Consider the following 6,281-nt stretch of genomic DNA (forward strand, 5'->3'; position numbering starts at 1 on the left):
ATAATACTCTGCCATCCAGAGGTATGAGATTCAGATTCATAAATATAAATAAAAAAGCTCCAAAAGTAAGACTGCTTAATTTTTAAAAAGAAAACAACCAAAAAACATACAAAACACCAAAAACCCTCCAAAGGCTTCATGTCCTATCATTATAAAGCAAAAAGACTGAGCTCCACAATGTCAGGTCCAGCAAGCAGGACTGGGCACATAACATGTGGTGCCCATTGCAAAATGAGAATGGAGGGTTCCTTGTTCAAAAAGTATTAAAAATGTTTAATGCTCAGGAACAGCAAAGCTTTAGGCCAACTACAGAGCCCTTCTGGGCACTGGGCCCTGAGTGACTGCCCCATGAAGCGGACCCTGTCAGCCAGCAAAGACTACACAAAAATCTAGGTTTTCTTCCACATTTTCCTATAAGGAAAACCACCCCATCAGCAGTGTTGCCTGTGACTAAAGAGAACCGTGGCGTGAGGTTTTGGATTTGATGTGCCTGTCTGAGGTTAAACAGGGGGTAGTATGCTCACGCTGGGTCTTCTGTGCTTTTATTCTGAAACAGATAGCTTGCCCATTCAAGGCTGTGATTTTCAGAATACATTCCCATTTCTGTTTCCAGCCTTGTGTTCCTTAGACGGCCCAGAAAGAGAGCATTGTGTGTGTGATGATGTTTTTGATGCCCCAGTAAGCTTTCAAACTGGGCCAATCAGAAATGATGCCTGTGCACATAATATCTAGCTTGCTTTAATCCATCAATTAATATAGAGAGACGATTTAGAATATTTAATCCACAGAACAAAAGAATGCCATTACATGAAAAATGTAAGAACTAGTTTCAATTGTGTGCTATTCCATCCTGCTTTATCCAGCCACTTTATCTGCATGGACTCCTTCCAAGAGATAAATCTTTCAATCGGGATTTTTTTGTGAGTTATACTCCGTGTCCTGTCAGGTTGTGTCCCAAAACTGCAGGTGAAATTTTTACCTCTTGATTCTGCTGGACTGTAAAAGGGCTTGCAAGGCAAGAAATCTTAGATATTTTATCCATTGTAGGCACTGAAAAATGATAAAAATATTTTTACTACTAAATACAAAATATGTGTCTCCTGATATATAGCAGGAGCACTAAAAATAGGACCACATACAGATCTTTGTTTTATCCAAAGGACATAAAATACACATTTACTGTTACACTTCAGGGTATAGTTTGCTATTTCTTACCACTAAGAAACACATTTCCAAAATCAATATCTACTCCTATTTAGGTTTCTTGGAAGGGAAGACTGAAATTGAATATGAGAAAATGTGACTGGTAATGAACAGTAAAGAAAGGGATATTTATACTTTATCTTCTGCAGTCCATTCTGTGAAATAATAATGAAGCCAGGGGACTGATGATAATGATCACATGCTTTTATGTGCTAGGGAACCACCATCTCAGATGGTAGAAGCCACTAAGGAAGAGTGACTGGTGCAGACGGACGCAGAGCACCCTAATGCATAATTTAAGGATTGCTTGTTACAGGAGGAACTTTATCAAATGTGTACAAGGTAAGGAGTTAGTGCTATGTAATGTAAAATTAATATCTGCCTTGGTTGGGATTTCAAAGAAAGCAGAGGGAGGCATTAACAAACTCTTTCCATTTGGATTACTCTACCTCTTACTGCCATCTTTGAAATCGTGTCCATATTGGATATTCCTATCTCACATACTTCTCTTTTTTTAGTGTTGTTTTTTTTTTTGTTTTCCTCAAGATTTTATTTTAATTCAAATTAGCTAACATACAGTATAGTATTGGTTTCAGGAGTAGAATTTGTGATTCATCACTTACATACAACACCCAGTGCTCATTACAAGTGCCCCCCTAAATGTGCACCACCCATTTAGTCCCTCCCCCAACCTTCCTTCCTGCAACCCTCAATTTGTTCTCTATAGTTGAGAGTCTCTTAGGTTTGTCTCCCTGTTTTTATCTTATCTATTTTTATTTCCCTTTCCCCATGTTCATCTGTTTTGTTTCTTAAATTCCACGAGTGAAATCATATGGTATTTGTCTTTCTCTACCTGACTTATTTTGCTTAGTTCCATCTATGTCACGTCATTGCAAATGGCAATATTTCATTCTTTTTGATAGGTAATATTCCTATATATGTGTGTATATATATCTGTATATACATATACATATACATACATATATATATATATATATATATATATACATACATATACATATATATACACATGCACCACAGCTTCTTTATCCATTAATTAGTCAATGGACATTTGGGCTTTTTCCATAATTTGACTATTGTTGATAATGCTGTTATAAATATTGGGGTACATGTGCCCCTTCAAAACAGTTTTGTATACTTTGGATAAATATCTAGTAGTGCAATTGCTGGGTCATAGGGTAGTTCTAATTTTAGCTTTCTGAGGAAGCTCTATACTGTTTTCCAGAGTGGCTGCACCAGTTTGCATTCCCACCAACAGTGTAAGAGGGTTCCCCTTTCTCTGCGTCCTCATCAACATCTGTTGTCTCCTGAGTTGTTAATTTTAGCCATTCTGACAGGTTACACACTTTTCTTCCATCCCATTTGATAAGTTAAGAAAATAAAAGCTTGTCCCTACATGTTCGAGGACCTTCTACTGCATCTTAGGAGTCATTTTCAATTACTGTTTCTTTAACCCACTCTCTTCCTTGTGCCAATCTTCTTGATCTTTCACCTGGAACATTTCAATGACTTGACTTCCCTGGCTCTAGCCTTCTTCTTTCTGATCTGTCACTCAAATAACTTCTAGTTTCTCATTTCAAAATGCATATTTCAGGGCACCTGGGTGGCTCAATCGGTTAAGTGTCTGACTTCAGCTCAGGTCATGATCTCATGGTCTGTGAATTCAAACCCGGCATCAGGCTCTGTGCTGACAGCTCAGAGCCTGGAGCCTGCTTCAGATTGTGTGTCTCCCTCTCTCTCTGCCCCTCCCTCACTTCTGTCTCTGTCTCTCAAAAATAAAGAAACATTTTAAAAATACTTTTCAAAAAGCATTATTTCATCATGCTCACTCTCTCTTGGCTTACAGGATAAAATCTTGGCTCCCCTATAGATTCAGAGTCCAAGGAGCCACAGTAGAGGAGGAAGTCTTAGCCAAGTCCACATATATTTAATTCCCTATGCAACCCTGGTGCACCAAAGGCTAACCTCAGTGTTCACTGATACTCAAAATTATATTATTTTGCCTTAGAGGCTTTTGGTGATACACTCTAACCTTTAGAGATTGCTCAGTATTTCCGGGTCATATCTGGCCCATGACCACCTGTGTTCTATTCTAAGGGAACACACTTCCCAGAAAAAAAGATTCTAAGCTGAGACAAGGACACAGTTCCAGGGAATTTTAACATGAATACCAGGGTGGCCCTCAAAGAAAGCAGACACAACAGATTACTTGGACTAGTTCACATTCTAGGTGTAAACCAAGGGGCAACAGAAGTGCAAAGGTTCACATCTGGTCCAGGACAGACCAGCTGGCTCAGGATTTCACTGGGATTTGTAGTTAAAGCCCACACTAGTCAATTGTGTGACGGAAATGCCCCTTATGTGTACACCACTGGGAATCTAGCGCAGATTCCCATTGATGAATTCGGGCATTCAGAATCCATGCATCTCTCTTTCTAACAAGGTTCACCATCATAGACTATATCACATCAGCCTTTAGTAGGGGATTTGAACCATTTCCTCTAATTATATCAAATGAATTCAGTGATCAACAAAAGGGTACAACTCGAAATGAGAAATCACATTACCCACAACCGAATTTTATAAGTTTTTTTTCCAAAATCATATATTTAATGTAAGTACTCATGTTAAGGCTGAGCAGAGGATATTGAATCTCTGAAAGATCTTAACAAATTATGTAAACGTCACTTTATTTGCAGTGTAGAGCCAAATATTTCCCATTAATGAAAGATTTCTTTACCAAATTCCCATAATAAAGCTGTTTATGGTATTTTCTAAATGAACTGAGTTACATCAGTCCTCAGTGCAACACTGTCGCCTTGTAGCTTTAGGAGATTTTTCATATTCCACAAGGGATTTTACTTAAGAACTAGTCTTTTAACAATTATGTCTTTTTTAATATTTTAACAACTTTAGAGTCCTCTTGGGGTGCGGTGTTACACTGAAGCCTCTTTAAGCTTCACAAAAATGGGTGTAAAAACTCTCAGAACTATTCCCAGAACCAGATTAATCCTTCACGGGAGACACTTCCATCATGTGACCACACAAAACATCATTTTCTTAATAGCACATTAGGACTTCTGTATAAGTCAATGTCTTTTGTTTTCCTTTCTTTTCCATGGAAGAAACTTAAAATGAAAAACAAAGCCCCACCTGTAGCCCTTGGTAGCAATTTAATAGCTGACAAGAAGAGGGCTTCATAACCACGGAGATACTCGTTTTGACATGAAAATACTCCTTCAGAATGTGAACTCTGGTCCAATACATGAACAGATACCATTTCCCCGACGCTTTTTGGCGAGACTTCACAAGGAACTTGTTTTCATCATTTCAGTCACCTAAAACTGAACAAAAAGCTAATGCAGTTGAGGCACCAGAGCTCACAGGTCTGACAAATGGATAAAATGTTCCTTTGCTAGCTTTAAAAAAAAAACAAAAAAACTTTAAAACTGTTTCTGACATCTTTCTATATGTGCATGCATGCACCACCACCAGGAAATCAAGCTCCGACTTGTTGCTTCTAGAACTCTTTTAATCTCTCCTCCCTCCTTCTGGCATTAGCATGTTTTCCATGACGGCAGTGTGAGTTCTTATAAATGAAGGTGCTGACATCTGCACTACTTTTCAGAGCCTTCTTCCTGATGTCTCAATATTTTTGGAAAGCATGATTGCCTAATGCCCTGACCACAGAAATCACAGGATAGACTTGGGATTTAAAAGTCTTACCCAAAATAATTTCAGGCCATGATGAAAGGTCTCAGTCCAATCACAACTCCCTTTCAAAGGTGCTGGCTAAGATCCTAGTCAGGCAGCATGTTGAATCCTAAAGGTACATAACAAGACCTCCAGAGAACAGGATGCGCAATGCCTCATGGATATGTTTGGAATAGCTAATTCTGTTTAAATCAATAAATGCAGATGGGCCAAGAATAAAATTCTATTCAGTACTGATATGAAAATAAAATGGAGTTCATTAACAATGTCTATTGGGGAAAAACAGATATGGAGAATGGTCTTGGTGTCCAACTTGATGAGACTGAGATATCAGGTCAGGCCCTCCATGTGCTGTTTGCATTAAGACTCAAGGAGTTTCTGGAAAATATAATGAGAATTCATGGAACGGGTAATTGTTGTGATCTCTGAGAATATGAGAGTCACTGAGATGAAAACCCTCGAACAGAAGTTTGAAGTAAGGTCTATTCACCACTAGATGCCCTGGCTGGCAAGAATCTCATCCTTGGAGTAAAAGGAGTTAAGCTTTCTGAGTTCTTTCCTGGGCCTGGTGGTGCAACACTTTGCAAATACACTCTGTTCCAGACCCAAAGGACTCTGCCCCAAATGGTTTTAGGTAATGGTTTATAAATGGTAAGAGCAGAGTGGCTTTGAGACAAGAAAAGGCTTAGAAAGAGCAGTATTCTCTTCATGGCAAAGAAGAGAATTTGTAGAGATGTTATGCCCAGAGTGGAGTGACAAGGGTACAAACAGCAATGGCAGTGATCTCAAGGTCCCTGGTATCTGTGCCACTCCTGTGCTTTACCAGTGATGTAGAAATCACTCAACACAGCCCAAGTGGCACTGAGTGTAGGCAAAGGAACCCTGGGAACAAATGATTCCAGTGTAGTTCCAGGGACTATTGGATAATAGATCAATAGCAGATAGGCCTTTGGGAACAGAATGGCTTTGAAGAAGGGATGAGAATGAAGGACAAGTAACCACATCTGAGAGTAGAAGTAATCCCACTGCCTCTGGGGCTTAAATGGCTTGAGTAGATTTTCTTTACTTCATTGCAAAGCCAAAGTAGTGAGGTTGGGCAAGAAAGACATGGGAAGGAAATAGTTAGCATCCTAAAACCACCCTATTTTAAAATATGGTTTCCTTAGAAAATTAATGCAAAAGTGTAGATTTCTCCATCATAAAAACTTGAATTTATCTTTGGCTATATTTTATGAATCTCTAATATGATTTTCAGATTCAAGGAGATGTTCCCTTTTGTTTAAAAAAATGTATCCCATTTGGTCTAATCAATAATCAAGGCATTGAACAACAAAATAGTTAGG

Source organism: Suricata suricatta, chromosome 4 (genome assembly GCF_006229205.1).
Source record: "Suricata suricatta isolate VVHF042 chromosome 4, meerkat_22Aug2017_6uvM2_HiC, whole genome shotgun sequence".
Lineage (NCBI taxonomy): Eukaryota > Metazoa > Chordata > Mammalia > Carnivora > Herpestidae > Suricata > Suricata suricatta.